At 48.2% G+C, this 20,993-nt stretch overlaps 1 long non-coding RNA gene across 2 annotated transcripts in view; it reads left to right on the forward strand.

Moving 5' to 3' along the window:
* Positions 1–20,993, forward strand: part of LOC142310321 (uncharacterized) — a 327,398-nt gene that overhangs the window by 41,206 nt on the left and 265,199 nt on the right. Inside the window, exon 3 of one of the 2 annotated variants that reach the window (XR_012754128.1) lies at positions 18,443–19,049. The exons of the other annotated variant lie outside the window; for it this stretch is intronic. This is a non-coding gene — a long non-coding RNA (uncharacterized LOC142310321). Of the gene's footprint in view, positions 1–18,442; positions 19,050–20,993 lie in introns of those variants that run through there. 2 annotated transcript variants of the gene reach the window in all.

The following is a 20,993-nucleotide window of genomic DNA, read 5'->3' on the forward strand; positions in this document are numbered from 1 at the left end:
CTGTGGAATGCGGCAAGTTAGGTGTCACCGCTGTGAGATGGGGTTCCCTGGGGCAGATAGTGACACAGCTTACATGATGTAGCTCTCCACAGGTAGAGCTGGGCCCCAGGGCAAATGGGGGTGGTAGAAGTCTATGATGGTGGGCGGGCTTAGGCGAATGTACCGCCCACGTAGCAGCAGCTGAGCCGCTCGGATCCGGAGCCGCGGTGGCTCGAGGGGTCTCCGGACCTGAGGGGTCCGCGTGGACACTCGAATTAAAAAGGAGTGGGGGAGTATATACATGGGATTAGGAAAGTTTGTGACGCCACCCACGGTGCATGGTAAGTTAGGGTACCACCGCTGCTGTTGGGGACGCCCGGTGCGGTGGTATGGCAGCAAGGTGTTTTAACCCCTCCGTGGGTAGGGGGTTTTTGCTCCGGGAGTCCGGTGATGGTGATGTATTGGTGCCATTGTGGGTAGGAGAAGGGTTTTTCAGTGTACGTACTCAGTCCAGAAATAACCACACCGACAGCTTGTAAACCAGAGTTCTGAGCACCACTGAAGCTGGGAGGGAGCACGCTTGGGTCCGTGTCCTTGGTGTTGCAGTTAGTCTGTGACCCTTTCCTTGGCAGCAGTGTTTACTTCTTTGGACCCTCAAGTCTGAAACTTTTTGGGTCCCTCTCACCCGTATGGCTAACGGAGTGAGCTTGCTCTCAGGGTTCACGCGTAGAATTTCTTTGGACTGTTTTGGGAAAGTCCTATCCCATCGGTGCCCTAGTACCCCAATTTGGAGCGGGTTGGGGATGACACTTGAAGTCTTCACCCCCGTCGGATAAATTACCAGGATGCATGAAGCTACTTCCCGGCCTAGGGTCCACATACCCTGTTGTGCCCTGGCCCCTGCTGTGATAGCTCAAGGCTGCCGGCCGCCCTCTTCGGCAGTCCGTGCCCCCTGACACTATCCCCTGCGACCGGTGTTCCAGCCCCTACCAGGCCCAGACCAACGGCTGCCACCTAGTACTCAGGAGCCCTGCTCCACCTGTGACCTCTCCTCACGAGAGTCACTTCCTGCTCCTTCAACTACCACTTCACTTCTCCTCACTTTCTCACTCTCCCCTACCAACCCCCCATGTGGGCGGCCCTATTCTCTTCAGGCCCCCCAATGGTGTGTCTGGTGGGTACAGTGCAAAGTGTTCCTAGGGTTTTGATTGGCTCAGCTGTTGGCAACACCAAAGGACCAGGACCCGTAACCAAGGAGGGTGGATACCGTGCTGAAGGGCAGATTGCACAATACCCTGGCACGACCTGATAGGCCAGGGCGTCACACGAATAATGGACCAACACAGGGATGCAGTCTCAAGGTTTTTACTCACTGTAGCAGGTTCCAGGGTAACATAATATGCCAGTGCTCGGTTCCACTGTGATGGGCTCCAACCAATCCCGGGTAGTTCGGAGGTCGAATCCGGTGCACTGTTCTTAAGTGTACCTACCCTGGTCGTCTCTGTGCTTGCTTCGCCCTCCTGCCTTGTGCCCTCACTCACTGAACCCTGTGCCAGTGCCCGTGGACCCTGTTGGGATGGCGTAAAGCTCTATCTCTTGGTCCTTTTTGGTCACCTTCCAGCGAATTTGTGTGCGGTGTGTGGCTGCGGTGCTTGAAGTCACCTTAGCTGCTGGTTTTGCTAGCAGAGCCCGTAGGTTTTTCTCCTTTAGCCTAGGGACTAGTCCCCGTGTTGCGACCAAGTCCTTCCACCTGTAGATTATATGTGGAACGAGGCCACGGAAGGTTAGCTCCCCGTGGTCTCTAGGACCCCTTCTGTCTGTTCCTGGGCCGAGCTGTACCAGCTCCAGGCTGCAGATCTTTGCTCCTCCACTGCTCCTCACTCTCCGACTCCACACTTCACACTACTAAGACTCCATCCCCCCAGCCTGGCTTCAGGTATAATGACGCCCTCTGCCATGTCTGATGAGGTGTTTCTGAGCCTGGGTGTTGTTCTTTTGCGTGAATCGATTATGACCTCCTTCTCACCCAGGATGGAATACCACACCTCTGGATGAGGTGCAGTACCTCTGTGGTGACTGGAGTCTCAGGGGCGCCACAGAAGCTACATTGAATATCTTTGAGCTGCTCCAAAGGGTTGGGGGTGACGTGGTGCCAAATCGCAGTAGTGGGCCTCTCATTAGACTATCCCTATGTGCCTCTCTTGAACCCGGACCACATGTCTTTTCAGCACGTGGCCATCATTGTGTGGCAAATACACCTTCAGGCTTCTCTGCTCTAGTAGATGAGAGGTGACCATGATGCGATGACTTGCCCACACGTCAAAACCTGCAAAGACAGAACCATAAAAGTTACCATCTTATTACATTTTATCTCACTCACAGCACCTTAATCCAATTGTGGTCACATCCGACATCATCACAGCCGGCAGCAAAGCGGCATTTATTGTAAATGGAGGGAGATTGGTGCAGCGTTCCGCTGCCCGGGGTGAACATTACCATGGATGACGTCTTATTTTTAATAAAAGCCGATATACTCATTTGTTTTACTATATAACAGGGTGAGAAAAAGTGGTTTTCGTCACTTGCAAAACTCACAGATTACACATGTAATGCACCGATAGACAAACAACCAAAAACATTAGAGACTGCAGACGAATTAATGAGGGATAATCTAAAAAAATGTATTTATCGGTAGGAGAGTACTGGAAGGGTCCTGGGCCCTAAGACTGGGGCTAGTGACATCCCCAAACCCATATTGGTATATCATTTATTACAGCATTTAACCTCTTAAAGCAAATAGGCAACTTTGAGGCCTTTTTTTATTTAAATTCATGTAATTTGGTCCCAAAAATTTGGGGGGTAATTGATTTTCATGAAAAATGTTGCACCGTTTTTCATCTATAGCCTCTGCGTTGCACTGTCTTGCCGGTTACAGAATGAGTTAAAGAGGTTGTTCACTTCTCAGACAATCCCTTCTCAATTACTATATTTACATGGCAGAATATAGTAATAAAGAAGGGCTTGTCCTATAAATCTAGAGAAGGGCTTGTCCAAGTAGTGGACAACCCCTTTAAATAATTGGCTGTTTACACCTACAAATACAGTATCTGACCAGTTTCTTTTTCAATCAGATCAAAAATGGTGCATGTAAATGGCCATTTGATTTAATTAAAATGAGTCACATCTCCCGGAAAATTAACCTGACGTACCCATATGAGCTTGTACTGGGTAGCTAACGCTATTATCTGTCTTCTACTGTTCTCCTCTCATCTGACTTATGACCACAACAAAGTCCAGCTCTTCTGTGATATCGTCTGTGGTCATAAATCAGCTCAGTAAAAGGAGTGTATCAAAAATCATCCATATTTTTCATCCATATTGTCGCCTGTATGGCATCCGTATGTCCGTTTTTTTGACATCTGTGATTTTGCCATCATGTACTGACATCATATAGTTCATAAAGAGACTATCCTCTAGGTTAATTATCAGGTTGCGTGAAGCTACTCCCTGATCTAGGGTCCAGTACCCCGCCGTTCTCGGTACCGGTTTCGTTACTAGGTATTCCAGTGCCGACCGTTCCCCTAAACTAAGCCGGGCACCCTTCTCCAGTACCCTGAGACCGGATCTCTGACTCCTTCGGTCCCAGACCACTGTCTGCGACCTAGCTAACGTCTCCCAGGAAGCTCCAACTCCCCTTAGCTCCTCACTTTCTGAGGGCTACCACTGCTCTGACTCTGCCCCTCCCACCAGTCTGTCTGATCCCTAGGCGGGTGGCCCTGTTCCAGCTAGACCACCCACTGGTGTGCCTGACAGGGTGTGATGTGAGGTGTAACTAGGATTTGCATGCTGATGGAGCAATACCAAAAGTTAGTATCCCAGAACCAAGAGGGGTTGAGTCCTGCACCAGACAAAGACGTGCAGTACCCTGTGACACCCTGACTAGTTCAGGGGCATCACACACACGTTGAGTATTTGGTGAGTTTTTTACCTCCGTATTTGTAAGACAACACGAGGAGGGGGTGATAAATACAGCAGTGGTGCCCGTGTTGCTATTATACTTTTCCTCTGACTGTTCCACTCCTGGTTTTGGCTACAAATACTGAGATAAAAATCCATACCTCCCAACTTTTGAAGAAAGGAAAGAGGAACAAAGTGTGCGGTGCGCGCAGCGCGCCGTGACAAATTTTGATCATGCCCCTAGCCACACCCATTTGGCAGTAAGGGTCATTCAGCAGATGCCCTGGACTGTTCATTTAAAAAAACATACCGCAAACACGCAATAATCAGAGAAGATTGTTATTGTGCTCATGGTGCAGACACCTGCAGAAAATCCGCAGCATTTACGGTACGTGTGAACACGGCCTCAGCAATACATTTTTATTACAATTTTTTTATGGGTTTTAACAAAGAAAAATGATAAATTGCGACATTTTTTTACGCCATTTACCGATCCCCAAAAATATGATCGCTGTGTTGTTCGGGTCGTTACGATTACAGGGACACCAAATATGTCCATGTTATTTGCTGATTTGTGATGTTTATTATTTTAGAAAAAAGTGTAATAAAATAAAATGACATTATTCTATTTTTTATTATTTTTAGTAATTTTATTAGAAGAAAAAAAAACCTCTTTTCCTCTCCCTCTAGAATACAGGACACAGAGATGCTGCTCTGTACAATGGATGTCTGTGTCCTGTGTAATCTGCTGTGTAATCAAAGGCTGCATTGTAGGTTCATTTATGTAAAATCCTCCCTCTGACATCATCAATTCTAGTGGCTCAACAGCTAGAGCAGCTAGGAAAACTAGGAGTGCTGCTGGGCACATTTTTTTTTATAAATATATTTGTATTTTTTTTTTTCATTTTTTATAGTAATTTTATGGGTACAAATGAATCTGACTCATTCCTTCACCTACAAAGAGATGCAGTATTTATCTATCTATCTACAGTATGTATCTATCTATTAGATATCTAACCCTCTGTCTATTATTTATCTATTATATATCTATTATGTATCTATCTATCTATCTATCCATCTTTCTATCTATCCCTCTATCTATCAATCTATCTATCTATCCCTCTATCTATCCCTCCCTCTATCTATTATCTATCTATCATGTATCTATGTATCTATCTCTATCTATCATGTATCTATTTATCTATCTATCTATCTATCTATCTATCTATCTATCATGTATCTATCCATCCCTCTATCTATTTATCTATTAATCTATCTATCCTTCTATCTATCCTTCTATCTATCCTTCTATCTATCCATCTATCTATCTATCCTTCTATCTATCTATCCCTCTATCTATCATGTATGTATCTATCTATCTATCCCTCTATCTAGCTATTATATATCCTATCTATCTATCTATCTATTATCTATCTATCTATTTCTCTATCTATCCCTCTATCTATCTATTTCTCTATCTATCCCTTGTGAGACTCATGTGGGATTAGTGGATGAGGGCAGGTATATCTCACCCCGGCGTCGGTCCTATGTGACTTAGCCTGGTCAGGATCACCTGGTTACTAATGGATTAATGGGAGGTGAAGGACTGATGTAAAAGGAGTCAGAGAAGTTGGGGGAGGGTCTCCATCTGGGCAACACAGTAAGGCTATGTGCGCACGTTGCGTAAATACATGCAGTTACGCTGCGCTTTGTAGCGCAGCGTAACTGCATGAGTCCTGCGTCCCCTGCACAGTCTATGGAGATTGTGCAGGGGCCGTGCGCACGTGGCGTCTTAGTGGAAGGGAGAAGCCCTCCAGTTTGTAGTTAGGATATCACCGTGTATAGTTAGCGCCGGACAGGCAAGGATTTATTTTGTTGGTGTTTTTCTTTTGTTTATGCTTCACTGCAATAAACCTGACCAAGCGTCAGTTACACCTTGAATTCGGCTATCTGCCTGAGGTGAATACGTGGCCTTTGAACCCAGCAAAGGCGATCCCCGAGCGTGTTATCACACCCTGTATCTATTCTATCTATCATCTTTGTAGCTCAATAATCTGCTTCTGGTTCTGCATCTACTGCAATACAGAGGTATAGATTACCAAATCTTCCTATGTTTTTCATTACCGGCAGTTCCTGAATAAGTAGAGCTGCTGCCTATGGACAATGAGTTCATGAGTTTGAGTCCCGGCCGGCCGGCTGGCCCGGTACATTAGAGCAGTGAGAATTTAATTTATTCACTGCACTGAGGGGAGGAGCCGGGACATCGGCTCATGTGAGCCACGGGACCGCGGGACACACCTCTAAAATTGGGGCAGTCCCGCAGAATCCGGGACGGTTGGGAGGTATGAAAAATCTCACCAAATCCTTAACATGTGCACATGGCCTTACTGTTTCCTTTCTGCATTTTTCACCCACTCCTGATATTGTCTTACAAATTCTGAGGTAAAATCCTCACCAAATACTCAACGTGTGCACGTGACCAAAGGCTTTATTCACATACTGAGATAAAAATCCATACCTCCCAACTTTTGAAGAAAGGAAAGAGGAACAAAGTGTGCGGTGCGCGCAGCGCGCCGTGACAAATTTTGATCATGCCCCTAGCCACACCCATTTGGCAGTAAGGGTCATTCAGCAGATGCCCTGGACTGTTCATTTAAAAAAACATACCGCAAACACGCAATAATCAGAGAAGATTGTTATTGTGCTCATGGTGCAGACACCTGCAGAAAATCCGCAGCATTTACGGTACGTGTGAACACGGCCTCAGCAATACATTTTTATTACAATTTTTTTATGGGTTTTAACAAAGAAAAATGATAAATTGCGACATTTTTTTACGCCATTTACCGATCCCCAAAAATATGATCGCTGTGTTGTTCGGGTCGTTACGATTACAGGGACACCAAATATGTCCATGTTATTTGCTGATTTGTGATGTTTATTATTTTAGAAAAAAGTGTAATAAAATAAAATGACATTATTCTATTTTTTATTATTTTTAGTAATTTTATTAGAAGAAAAAAAAACCTCTTTTCCTCTCCCTCTAGAATACAGGACACAGAGATGCTGCTCTGTACAATGGATGTCTGTGTCCTGTGTAATCTGCTGTGTAATCAAAGGCTGCATTGTAGGTTCATTTATGTAAAATCCTCCCTCTGACATCATCAATTCTAGTGGCTCAACAGCTAGAGCAGCTAGGAAAACTAGGAGTGCTGCTGGGCACATTTTTTTTTATAAATATATTTGTATTTTTTTTTTCATTTTTTATAGTAATTTTATGGGTACAAATGAATCTGACTCATTCCTTCACCTACAAAGAGATGCAGTATTTATCTATCTATCTACAGTATGTATCTATCTATTAGATATCTAACCCTCTGTCTATTATTTATCTATTATATATCTATTATGTATCTATCTATCTATCCATCTTTCTATCTATCCCTCTATCAATCTATCTATCTATCCCTCTATCTATCCCTCCCTCTATCTATTATCTATCTATCATGTATCTATGTATCTATCTCTATCTATCATGTATCTATTTATCTATCTATCTATCTATCATGTATCTATCCATCCCTCTATCTATTTATCTATTAATCTATCTATCCTTCTATCTATCCTTCTATCTATCCTTCTATCTATCCATCTATCTATCTATCCTTCTATCTATCTATCCCTCTATCTATCATGTATGTATCTATCTATCTATCTATCCCTCTATCTAGCTATTATATATCCTATCTATCTATCTATCTATTATCTATCTATCTATTTCTCTATCTATCCCTCTATCTATCTATTTCTCTATCTATCCCTTGTGAGACTCATGTGGGATTAGTGGATGAGGGCAGGTATATCTCACCCCGGCGTCGGTCCTATGTGACTTAGCCTGGTCAGGATCACCTGGTTACTAATGGATTAATGGGAGGTGAAGGACTGATGTAAAAGGAGTCAGAGAAGTTGGGGGAGGGTCTCCATCTGGGCAACACAGTAAGGCTATGTGCGCACGTTGCGTAAATACATGCAGTTACGCTGCGCTTTGTAGCGCAGCGTAACTGCATGAGTCCTGCGTCCCCTGCACAGTCTATGGAGATTGTGCAGGGGCCGTGCGCACGTGGCGTCTTAGTGGAAGGGAGAAGCCCTCCAGTTTGTAGTTAGGATATCACCGTGTATAGTTAGCGCCGGACAGGCAAGGATTTATTTTGTTGGTGTTTTTCTTTTGTTTATGCTTCACTGCAATAAACCTGACCAAGCGTCAGTTACACCTTGAATTCGGCTATCTGCCTGAGGTGAATACGTGCCCTTTGAACCCAGCAAAGGCGATCCCCGAGCGTGTTATCACACCCTGTATCTATTCTATCTATCATCTTTGTAGCTCAATAATCTGCTTCTGGTTCTGCATCTACTGCAATACAGAGGTATAGATTACCAAATCTTCCTATGTTTTTCATTACTGGCAGTTCCTGAATAAGTAGAGCTGCTGCCTATGGACAATGAGTTCATGAGTTTGAGTCCTGGCCGGCCGGCTGGCCCGGTACATTAGAGCAGTGAGAATTTAATTTATTCACTGCACTGAGGGGAGGAGCTGGGACATCGGCTCATGTGAGCCACGGGACCGCGGGACACACCTCTAAAATTGGGGCAGTCCCGCAGAATCCGGGACGGTTGGGAGGTATGAAAAATCTCACCAAATCCTTAACATGTGCACATGGCCTTACTGTTTCCTTTCTGCATTTTTCACCCACTCCTGATATTGTCTTACAAATTCTGAGGTAAAATCCTCACCAAATACTCAACGTGTGCACGTGACCAAAGGCTTTATTCACATGTCCATTTTTCTCATACTTTTTCTATCCTTACTTTTCACAGATAGAGCACATGTACATTATAGTCGGAGTTGTGCACGTTTGTATTTTTGTAGATCAAATATCCGGCGAAAAAACAGGAGACGCGTCCACGGAGGATTTGGCCCTGTGCCCATGGGAGAAAGTACCTGCGGATTTTGCTGTGGAAAACCTGTCGATTTTCTAGATTTCTAGATTTTCCAGATAAATCTGCAGGTTTGCACAAGTACAGACACTCCCCATGTTATCCTTTGGGATTTGAAGAGTGCTATTTCAATGCTGCGGATTTTGTACCTGCGGAAAATGCTGCGGATTTCTCGCAGCCGCAAAGAACTACATGTCAATTATTCCTGCGGATTGTCCTGCTGATTTCCTGCCTTTCTACTATGGAGATACAGGGGGGAAATCTGCAGGAATAACGCTCGAATTCCACATGTTTTCCGCAGGTTTTCTGCAAAAATTCCTCATGAAATCAGCAGCAATGGATAGCTGCGGATTCTGGGGAGCTGCTGTGTGAACCTGCGGAAATACCTGCAGAAAATTCCCCAGGTATTTTCTCCCATGGGCACAGGGCCTTTGAGTTACACACTTGAGTTTCCACATGGGCATCCTAGTCACATCTTACATAGTTACATAGTTACATAGTTACTTAGGTTGAAAAAAGACCTAGGTCCATCTAGTTCAACCTTCCTCCACCAGTTCTACATTTAGTCACTAAGTCATTTATAACCAACAATGTTTTGTGTACTGAGGAAATCATCCAGCCCTTTTTTAAAAGCTGTTATAGTATCTGCCATTACAACCTCTTGTGGTAGTGTATTCCACAGTCTGACCGCTCTAACTGTAAAGAACCCTTTCCTATTTAGGTGTCGGAATCGCTTTTCTTCCACTCGCAGTGAGTGCCCCCTGGTCCTTAGTACTGTCTTTGGAAGAAATAAGTCATGTGCCAGTCCTTTATATTGACCACACATGTATTTATACATATAAATGAGATCTCCTCTGAGACGTCTTTTTTCTAAGCTAAACATATCTAACTTTTTCAACCTCTCATCATATGGGAGGCCTTCCATTCCTTGTAATAGTCTAGTTGCCCGCCTTTGAACTGACTCTAACTTCTGAATGTCCTTTTTAAAATGTGGAGCCCAAAACTGGATCCCGTATTCCAGATGTGGTCTTACAAGTGATTTATAGAGGGGTAACAATACGTTGGGATCACGGGATCTAATCTCTCTTTTTATACACCCTTAAATCATGAAGCTCCGGTGGTAAAAAAAAACGACCAGTGATGAAAATCTGATCCAAAACTCTGATAAGATTTGGACTGGTTTTTTTTTCTTTATAAAAGAAAAATATGTTGGATTCAAATTATGTATGAAAATATCATCCATTATTCACCCGGAACCGAAGGCACGATTTTTCCTCTGTGTGCTGTCCTTTGTGACATCGGCTGTTTTTCACCTGGATTTTTCCTCTGTGTGTTGTTCTATGTGACATTGTCCGTTTTTAACCTGCATTTTTCTTCTGTGTGCTACTTGGATTTTTCCTCTGTGTGCTGTTCTATGTGACATCGGCCGTTTTTCACTTGGATTTTTCCTCTGTGTGCTGTTCTTTGTGGAGCACCCCACGGGGTCTTGGGGAATACTCGTCACCGGGCCGGTGAGGGTCAGGGGATGTCACGGGTGGCCCTGCCCGGTTTCATGACCCCTAGGTATCCACAAAACGGGAAGTCGAGAAGGATGGTGGGATGATGACGGTATTGGAAGTGGTAGTTGTCTCGTAACTGCATCTGGGGTATGCAGCCAAGGATTGGCCACCGCTGCGGGTGCTGTCATCTGGGGCGGATGGTGTCGCAGCCGGGATGGTTCAGCTCCCCACAGGTAGAAGTAGGTCCCAGGGAGGATGATGGGGGCGGATGATGGGGGCGGTAGTGACCATTGGCGCCGGAGCGTGGGGCGCCAGCGCCAGCAATGAAGGGCTGAATCAGTAGTTGTGGTTCAAGGTTTTTACTCACTGTCTGGTTGTTACTCTAGGAGTGCCGGTCTTTGCTTTGATGGGACCCAGCCGATCCCGGATAATTCTGAGTTTACTGCTGGTGTTGTGGATTGTGCACCCTTCCTTCTTGCACTTTCTATGCGGATCCGCGTGACCTGAAGTGCTTGGGGACCCCTGTTCGGTGTTAAATTTCCCGTCCCGTCTGCAGGCAGCGCGAGTCCGTTTGGCGCCTTACTATGATCACGACTCCGGGCTCTATGTTGCTACTCTGCTCCAGGATCTCGTGGTAGCCAGAGGGACTTGAAATCCCCGTCCATTGGATTCTGGTGGCGCAACTTGAAATATATGCCACCCTAGGGCTCCGTACCCTGAACTGCGCCAGTCCCGAGGGAGAAACTAAGCTCTCCCCTCAGCGACCCTATTTACTCCTGTGTCCCACAGATGCCACCAGTTAGCTCTCTTTCTTCCTTCCCCAACAAGAGTCAGGGTACAACTCTTTTTTGTAAGTGACCTCCTCTCTCTCCCCCAGTGGCTTCCCCTCCCATCCCCTGTTCCTGTCACTAGTGGGTGGATGCCCCAGTGTTAGGTGGCAAGTCTTAAGACCCGACCCTAGCCCGGTCCCCAGTGGGGAGGGCAACCTGTTGGGTATTTATGGAATGTTTGCATGTGGAACCGGCACCGACCTTCTCAATACCCGGGTTAAGTAACGCACCTTAAGGGCTGCTTCTCACTTGGAGTTTCTCGCAGTAGAGCAATGCGAGAAAAACTCGCATTGGAATCGGACACATGTTAGTGAATGATTCAGCTCTCATCTGCGATTTTTTTCTCAGTCCAAATCGGACCGAGAAAAAAATCGCAGCATGCTGCTTTTTTGCGAGTTTCTCGCACCATTTGTCCCAATGATTTCCTATGGAAGGGGATTAAAAGTAGTGTGAAGCCCCACAGGTGTTGTGTCGGTGCATTACCTTCAGGGACTCCACTCAGCTGGATCTGGTCACAGGTAGGAGATCTTCTTCTTGTCGTGACGCCACTCTCAGTATTGCGGTCAGTAGGGACCGCCACTGCAGGTTGAGGGTCGCCTGGGGCTGATGGTGTGTGCAGTTAGTTGGAATAGCCTCCTGAGAGTGAGGCAAGCCCCAGGGCCCAGTGTAGGTTTGTAGTACCACAAGTCGCAGAATGACTCACACAGGCAGAGCTGTCTTTCAAGGGCTTTACTCACATTTGATGGCAGGGTGAGTAGCCCGGGCGTAGCTGGGATGAACCAGATGGGAACCAGGTATCCTTCAGGCTGACTTTATGAGGGTGACTACTGACTCGCCTTCCTTAGCCCTTGGTGGTTTGGGGTGACCCCGACTTTGAGTCCCTATGGGGGTCACCCAGGGAAGATGCTGCAGCCTCTCTCCCCCTTTTGGTTGCCGTTTGCTTGTTCCCCGGACCAGGCCACTCCAGCTGCTTGCCTCCTGTGACCTATGGGCCCTCACTGCGGTTACGTGGCTGCGGCTTTTGTGGTGTTGTGGTGTGGGCTTTGAGAGCCCCACACCGGCAGGTTCAGCAGAAGAAAGCTGGATCTATCTTCGCTTCGGGATCTGCCGCCCGGTTGGGCCTGGTGCTCTCTAGCAGTCTCCTTACTTCCCACTCCGTGCTTTCTCTCTAGCTGAAGCTGGCTTTCAGGTAGCACTCCTAGTTGACCGTTCTCCCCCGTCAGTAGCCACTGCGCGGGCGCTGTTAGACAGCAACAGCCCCACAGGTCTGCTCCTCACTGAGCCCTCTGGAGTTCTCTGCTCTAACTGACTCACTGCTCCTCCTCTCCTGTTCTTGCCTACGCCACCTAGCAACCAGATTCTCTTACCACACCCCTTGAGAGGAGATGGAGGCTTTTGGCCCCCTCCACTATTCCAGTGAAGGTCAAGGCTTTTCCCCCTCCTGGGATCCCCAGGGGTCCTCTCATGGGTACATGTGTGAGAGCTGATTACTATGCGCCTGTGTACCACACCCCGGTCAGCCTTCTGGATTACCTGTATTGTACTGTCCCCAGCATGGGTGCAGTACTCAGTGGTGCCTGACCAGGTCAGGGGCGCCACATTCCCCCTTAGTTATCACCAGCACGTCCTCGGGCTGCAAGACAACATTTTAAAATGCATAAAACATTAAAACATGTAAAACATTTTTAAAAGCACCAGGTACCATACATCACCACCCTCCACCCACAAGTCCGTTAACCCACCCAAAACCCTCTCACGTTGGCCGCGGCTTCAGCCACTTCTGGCAGGATGTAGAGGCGGCTTACATGGGCTGGTGGTTTTCAGGGTATACCTGGCCTGGTGGATCCGCGCCTTCAGCCTCTTCTGGCAGGATGTAGAGGCGGCCTCCACAGTTGGTGCTGACCAGGTACCCTCTTTGTGGTGGTGAGCCAAGGCCCCATAAACAGGCGTGCTCTCTGGTTGCAGGTGAGCCAAGGCCCTATATACGGACGGGCTCCTCCTGGTTGCAGACGAGCCAAGCCCCTAAACAGGCTGACTCTGGTGGCGGTGGTGCCCTCTGGTGTAACTATTTACACTGCGAGAGTTTGTGGCTATAGCCAGTTCATAGCCTTAAGGTTTATTTCTCACAATAGTTTTTGTGGGCACATTACTTGAACTTGAACGTTGCAAAACAAAACTTTTCAAAACTTTAACTTCTGTACTTCTTTCTTTACTTTACTTTACTTTACTTTACTCCTCTTTACCAGGGCTTGAGCCTGTATGGCGGTGGCACCTGCTGCTTTCCTGCTCTTTATCGTCGTCTGAGGTCGTTTCATCTGTAGGTTCCTTATCTTTTCTTTCTTGATCTTCATCTGTGTCTTTATCTCTGTCTTTTCTTTCTTGTAGCATGGGGTGGCTGTAAGGTTTGCTGGTGCATAGTGCTACGTCAAGCGCGTACAGTCCTCTTTCGCCTTCATGCATAGTGAATTGTACTGAATCCCCCATCTTTAGGTTTCTGCCAGGGTGTCCTCTAGGCAGATGAGCGCTCACATCTCTTCTGTTGACAAATATCCCTTCTTTGATACCAGGGGCTACAATAAAGCCGTATCCGCTTTTCAAGTTAAAGTCCTCTACTACTCCTCTGCAAAGGGGTCCTCTGACCTGGGCTTTGGACCTTCTCAGTAACCTTTTCTCCTGTAGGTCTCTGGCTGCAACTTCCCTCTGCTCTGGAGATTGTGGTGCAGGGGACAGCGTTGTTTTGTTGCGACGCCTTGTCCTGCGGCCTGAACTCTGCGTGGTACAGCTTGCAAACTCCCAGGTGAGACTTTTAGGCAGATCTTCGTCAGCGGACGGTGTCAAGTCCTCCTCATCCCAACGGGAATAGGGTAACATCTCCGGTTCTGGGTATGGCTCTGGAGTCAGCTCCTCAGCTTCCTGGCCTCCTCTCCCCCTTAGTTCTTCTTGGCACTCCTTTGGTGGCAGTGCTGGGGATGGGCTTTCTTCAGCAGGCCCAGGCGGGGGACTCTTTGGCGTGGTTGCTGCAGGGGTTGCCGGAATCTCCTTGGGGGTATGCGGAGGGAGCAGATACCGATCCACCATCTCTTGTGGGAACTTAGCTTCCAGGTCGGCTTTTAGCTGCCAGTATGCGGAGTCCTCACCTACCAGGGATTGCCTAGCAGGGACTTCCTGAACCTGGGGAGCCTTGTCTGCTCTGGCCTTGCGGGCCGGGGTAAATGGTACGTCAGCCTTGTCTTGGCGGGCCGCGCCTGGCATGGCGGCGGCCTGGTCTTGGCGGGCCGCGCCTGACATGGCGGCGGCCTGGTCTTGGCGGGCCGCGCCCTGGATGGCGGCGGCCTGGTCTTGGCGGGCCGCGCCCGGCATGGCGGCGGCCTGGATCAGCGTCGCAGCTGCGATGGGATCTGTGCAGGCTGGGCTGGACGTCGCTGCAGCAGTCTGGGCTTGGCGGGCTGCGCCTGGCGTGGCTGCGGCCTGGTTCAGCACCTCACTTGCGGCGCGGACGAGCGTTGCTGCGGCGGTGGGGTCTCGGCGGGCCGGGCCTAGCAGGGCGGCGGCCTGGGTCAGCGTTACGCCTGCGACGCGGATGAGGGTCGCGGTGGCAGCCGGTTCTTTGCGGGCCGGACTGGGCGTTGCTGCAGGGACCGGGTCTTGGTGGGCCGAGCAGGGCATCGCGGCGGCCGCTGGGGCTTGGAAGGCCGCACCTGGCGTGGCTGCGGCCTGCTTCAGCGTCGCCGCACCGGACGCCTCTTCGGGGACCGCGGGCGTGGCAGCAGGGGTCGGGGCACTTGCGCTGGCCGGGGCATCACTCGACTCACCCACCGGTGGCAGCATCGGGGTCTGCGTCATCGCCGTCCTGTCTGGCACTCGGCGCGCGGCTCTCCTTTCATAGGCCCGAACCGCCGCGGTCATCTCCAGCATTTCCATTCGTTCTTCCCGGATCTGCTCCACAACCCGGTTCTCCAGTCGGTCGCAGAACTGGGCCAGCTCCCGATACCACCAGGCAGCGGAGCCCGGTTCTGGATTTCTGCGGTCAGACGCCATTTCTTCTGCGCCCTCTTCTGCACGACTCTCCAGCTGTGGACTCGCCGTTGCCTCTGATAGCAAGCTGCTCAATTTCTGCTCTGCCTCTTTCAGCAGCTCCTCTCCCAGCAGCAGGCTTGTGGCTCTCTTTCCTTCCCGCCGTCTCTGGACGCTTCCACTCTCATAGCTGGCAAGGTCCGAACTCTGCAGGGGATCTCTGGGTAGCCACACCTCTTCGTGGGCGGTAACTTCTTCCAGCGCGGGCTGCTGTTGTTTTTCAGCGCGCTTTTCATGGTGGCAATATGGCGGCGCTTCCAATTTTTCAAGCGGACCGCCCAGGCACATGGTCACCTGTCTGAACAGGTCTAGTCCTTATCCTGTTCGTGACGCCAGATGTGAAGCCCCACAGGTGTTGTGTCGGTGCATTACCTTCAGGGACTCCACTCGGCTGGATCTTGTCACAGGTAGGAGATCTTCTTCTTGTCGTGACGCCACTCTCAGTATTGCGGTCAGTAGGGACCGCCACTGCAGGTTGAGGGTCGCCTGGGGCTGATGGTGTGTGCAGTTAGTTGGAATAGCCTCCTGAGAGTGAGGCAAGCCCCAGGGCCCAGTGTAGGTTTGTAGTACCACAAGTCGCAGAATGACTCACACAGGCAGAGCTGTCTTTCAAGGGCTTTACTCACATTTGATGGCAGGGTGAGTAGCCCGGGCGTAGCTGGGATGAACCAGATGGGAACCAGGTATCCTTCAGGCTGACTTTATGAGGGTGACTACTGACTCGCCTTCCTTAGCCCTTGGTGGTTTGGGGTGACCCCGACTTTGAGTCCCTATGGGGGTCACCCAGGGAAGATGCTGCAGCCTCTCTCCCCCTTTTGGTTGCCGTTTGCTTGTTCCCCGGACCAGGCCACTCCAGCTGCTTGCCTCCTGTGACCTATGGGCCCTCACTGCGGTTACGTGGCTGCGGCTTTTGTGGTGTTGTGGTGTGGGCTTTGAGAGCCCCACACCGGCAGGTTCAGCAGAAGAAAGCTGGATCTATCTTCGCTTCGGGATCTGCCGCCCGGTTGGGCCTGGTGCTCTCTAGCAGTCTCCTTACTTCCCACTCCGTGCTTTCTCTCTAGCTGAAGCTGGCTTTCAGGTAGCACTCCTAGTTGACCGTTCTCCCCCGTCAGTAGCCACTGCGCGGGCGCTGTTAGACAGCAACAGCCCCACAGGTCTGCTCCTCACTGAGCCCTCTGGAGTTCTCTGCTCTAACTGACTCACTGCTCCTCCTCTCCTGTTCTTGCCTACGCCACCTAGCAACCAGATTCTCTTACCACACCCCTTGAGAGGAGATGGAGGCTTTTGGCCCCCTCCACTATTCCAGTGAAGGTCAAGGCTTTTCCCCCTCCTGGGATCCCCAGGGGTCCTCTCATGGGTACATGTGTGAGAGCTGATTACTATGCGCCTGTGTACCACACCCCGGTCAGCCTTCTGGATTACCTGTATTGTACTGTCCCCAGCATGGGTGCAGTACTCAGTGGTGCCTGACCAGGTCAGGGGCGCCACAGTAGCATCACACACGCGCACCACCGTTCACATTTGCGAGTGTGGCAGTAACTTCGCTCATTAGATGAATGTGACAGCACATTCCCATAGGTTAATTAAATGACACATGTGTAATAGCTTTTATATAATTAAGATGTTGCATGAAACTAGCATCGCAATCGCGACACACACGCGAGCAAAAAGCATCGCACTTGCGTTGCACTCGCACCTAACGTGAACTAAAATCAGCCGAGTTTTTTTCAGCCCAGTCGGACCGATTTTACTCGCATAGATGTGTTTCCACCCTAAGCCTCAGAGGTGCCACATATGTGACTTCAGATATTTTTCACCTGGATTTTTCCTCTGTATGGTGTTCTATTTGACAGTGTCCGATTTTCACCTGGATATTTCCTCTGTGTGCTGTTCTGTGTGACATCGTCCATTTTTCACCTGGATATTTCCTCTGTGTGCTGTTCTGTGTGACATCGTCCATTTTTCACCTGGATATTTCCTCTGTGTGCTGTTCTATGTGACATTGACCATTTTTCACCTGGCTTTTTCCTCTGAGTGCTTTTCTGTTTAACTTCTTCGTCTATTTTTCACCTGGATTTTTCCTCTGTGTGCTGTTCTATGACATTGTCCGTTTTTCACCAGATTATTCCTCTGTGTGCTGTTCTATGCGACATTGTCCATTTTTCACCTGGCTTTTTCCTCTGTGTGCTTTTCTGTGTAACTTCTTCGTCCGTTTTTCACCAGATTATTCCTCTGTGTGCTGTTCTATGCGACATTGTCCATTTTTCACCTGGCTTTTTCCTCTGTGTGCTTTTCTGTGTAACTTCTTCGTCCGTTTTTCACCAGATTATTCCTCTGTGTGCTGTTCTATGACATTGTCCGTTTTTCACCAGATTATTCCTCTGTGTGCTGTTCTGTGTGACATCGTCCGTTTTTCACCTGGATTTTTCCTCTGTGTGCTATTCTGTGTAACTTCTTCGTCCGTTTTTCACCAGATTATTCCTCTGTGTGCTGTTCTATGACATTGTCCGTTTTTCACCAGATTATTCCTCTGTGTGCTGTTCTGTGTGACATCGTCCGTTTTTCACCTGGATTTTTCATCTGTGTGCTGTTCTGTGTGACATCATCCGTTTTTCACCTGGATTTTTCCTCTGTGTGCTGTTCTGTGTAACATCGTCTGTTTTTCACCTGGATTTTTCCACTGTGTGCTGTTCTATGTGATATTGTCCATTTTAACATCTAAAGACATGACACTGTAAAGGTAGCATCGGAGCCTCAGTGGTTAACACTGCAGTCTTGCAGCGCTGGGGTCCTGGGTTCATTTCCCACCAAGGACAACATCTGCAGGGAGTTTGGATGTTCTTCTCGGGTTTGCGTGGCTTTCCTCCCACACTCCAAAGACCATACTGATAGGAAGTTTAGATTGTAAACCCCAATGGGGACAGTACTGCTGATACGTGTAAAGTGCAATGTAATTAATGGCGTTATATAAGTGAATAAATATTATTATTATCGTGGTTATGATCCCCACCACTGGTTAGAGTGGCATTTAGCAGTGAAGTTAGGTTCACTTTAAGGTTTCCTCTCTGCAACATTGCTCTTTAATTTGTCTTTGTTGCCCATTTTAAGGTAGAAATCTACGTTTTCCAAGCACGGATACCTCTGGAGTCCTGAATACAGAGATTAGAGTCTAAAAATGAAGAATCTATTCTCATTTCCCCACCAACAGCCGTATCTGGAGGATTGCATGGAGGAGGGCAGCTGGGACGTTCAGCTCGGAGATTTATGGGGTTAATCCCACACCCCTCAGTTTTAATTGGTTGTTTTCCTGCAGACATTGATTTTTGGCTGCGATGGATTTGGAGTCACCGGACATGTCCAGAATATCTAACTGGGTATCGCAGTCCGGGCTGGTGATGAGGATGCTGTCCACGATCTGTACTTAAAGAGGTTCCGCAGTGATCTGACCCGAAGTCATCATCTGCATTGTAAAAAGTCAAATTATATGTGCTGTGCTTATGCAAAGTGGATTGTATATAGCAAACTGACCGATACAAGTCAATGAGGTTCTTCAAATCAACGTTTTAACTCATGTCTGATGGTCCATGTGTAAAGCATCGCAGCGCGCACAAGTTGGATCCACTTTTTGGATCTCACTCACTCATTAAACTCAGTGCATTAAAAAAAATCGGATTTCATACTCATCATCCATACAGCATTTGTTTTCTACTGATCCATTGCAATTATTAACATAGGAAAGTTTATTTGGGTAATTATTCTATTCTTTTCTTTTAAACTGGTAAAACCTGTGCTGCCATTTGCTGCCACTAGGGGGTGAAATAAATCTGTGCTGCCATTTGCTGCCACTAGGGGGTGAAATAAATGTAGCTATATTCTGTTTTCTACACCCTTTCCCCTAGTGGAGGCAGTAGATACAGCTATGGAGGAGTCTGCCATGTATCCATCACTTGTTTCAGTTTTGCTTCTTATATCAGTGCAGATTAACCCATTCAGCTTCCTATGAAAGACATATTAAGCCCGCTTTACACGCTGCAATGTATCTTACAATGTGTCGGCGGGGTCACGTCGTAAGTGACGCACATCCGGCATTGTAAGGTACATTGCAGTGTATAACAGCTACGTGCGATTGAACGGTAAAACGTTAATCGCATACACATCGTACCTTTCTCTAGAATTACACGTCAGATTGTTCATCGTACCCGGGGTAGCACACATCGCAGTGTGTGACACCCTGGGAACGATGAATAAATCTTACCTGCGTCCTGCGGCTCCCGGCCCACAATGCGGAAGGAAGGAGGTGTGCAGGATGTTTACGTCCCGCTCAGCTCCGCCCCTCCGCTTCTATTGGCCGGCTGCCGCGTGACGTCGATGTGACGCCGAATGTCCCTCCCACTCGAGGAAGTGGACGTTCGCTGCCCACATCGAGGTCATATGGAAGGTAAGTACGTGTGACGGGGGTTAATTGTTTGTGCGCCACGTTCAGCAAATTGAACATGCCACACATACGATGGGGGCGTTGCAAATCGCATACGATATCGTATGCGAAATTGCAACGTGTAAAGCAGACTTTAGTTCCCTACGTTTCTTATATCTTGTAGCTGCGTCAGCGCAGAGCTGTGATAATTGGCAAATTATCTTGTCTGCGATGACTACAATGACTTGTTCTCATTGAAACATTGACAGGAGGGAAGTACGGAGGGATCAGGAAGAAGAATTTGGGTTACTTTACTCATAGTTCACTTAAATGCTGATTGTGAGTTCTATAGAAGTTTCCTCTTAGCATGAAAGTACAAGAACGGCAATGTATCTATTACAAACCCAACGGCCAGCCTGAAGAAGCAAAGCTGCAGTGTAGAGCATGGGAAAACATCCGAAAAGGGATACAGCGTTAGGCCTAAGACACACGGCATGAAAATCGGAGCGATTAAAACACCACATTCCCCTTGGACCAATATTAGCCTATGTGTCAGTACCCATGAGCAATTATTTTTTCAGCCCTAATCGGATCAAGAAAACAATCGCAGCATGCTGCGGGTGCAATGCGTTCCTGGTTTCTCTCGCACCCATTCAAGTCTATGGGGCGAGAGAAAAGTCGCACTGCACTCGTAGTACACTGGTGTACCGCGAGCGCAGGGAAAGAATGGCAATAGCCGGCAACGGAGGAGAGAGGGAGATAAATCCCTCCCTCCCCTCCTCAGTGCCAGCCCACCCCCCGCAGCTGAAGTCCGATCGCATGATCGGACCTCAGTCGCAGTGACACTCGCATGACACTCGGCTCCTGCTGTACTGCCAGCGTGAGCCGAGTGTCATGCGAGGATCGTATTAGTCCCCTGTGTGGCCCCGGCCTTAGCTTGAGATCTTGATGAGGCAGGACTGAGACAGTGCTAAACTAGGGACACTAATCATAGCTGTGCTGTGTGTTTCGAACAACTATATGTTCTTGATCACATTGAACATTATGTTGAAGGAGAGACAGCCGTCAACATAATGTTCAATGTGATCAAGAACATATAGCTGTTCGAAACGCGTTATTTGGCCACGTTTTATTTGGAGATGCCTTAATCCTTTTCACTGTCATGTTTTTAACGGTTTGGAATAAAGCAAGAAGTTCATTTTAGCAGTGCTGGATTCAAACTTTCTTTTTTTTCCTGTCTCCTTG

The sequence above is a fragment of the Anomaloglossus baeobatrachus genome, chromosome 5 (assembly GCF_048569485.1).
Source record: "Anomaloglossus baeobatrachus isolate aAnoBae1 chromosome 5, aAnoBae1.hap1, whole genome shotgun sequence".
Lineage (NCBI taxonomy): Eukaryota > Metazoa > Chordata > Amphibia > Anura > Aromobatidae > Anomaloglossus > Anomaloglossus baeobatrachus.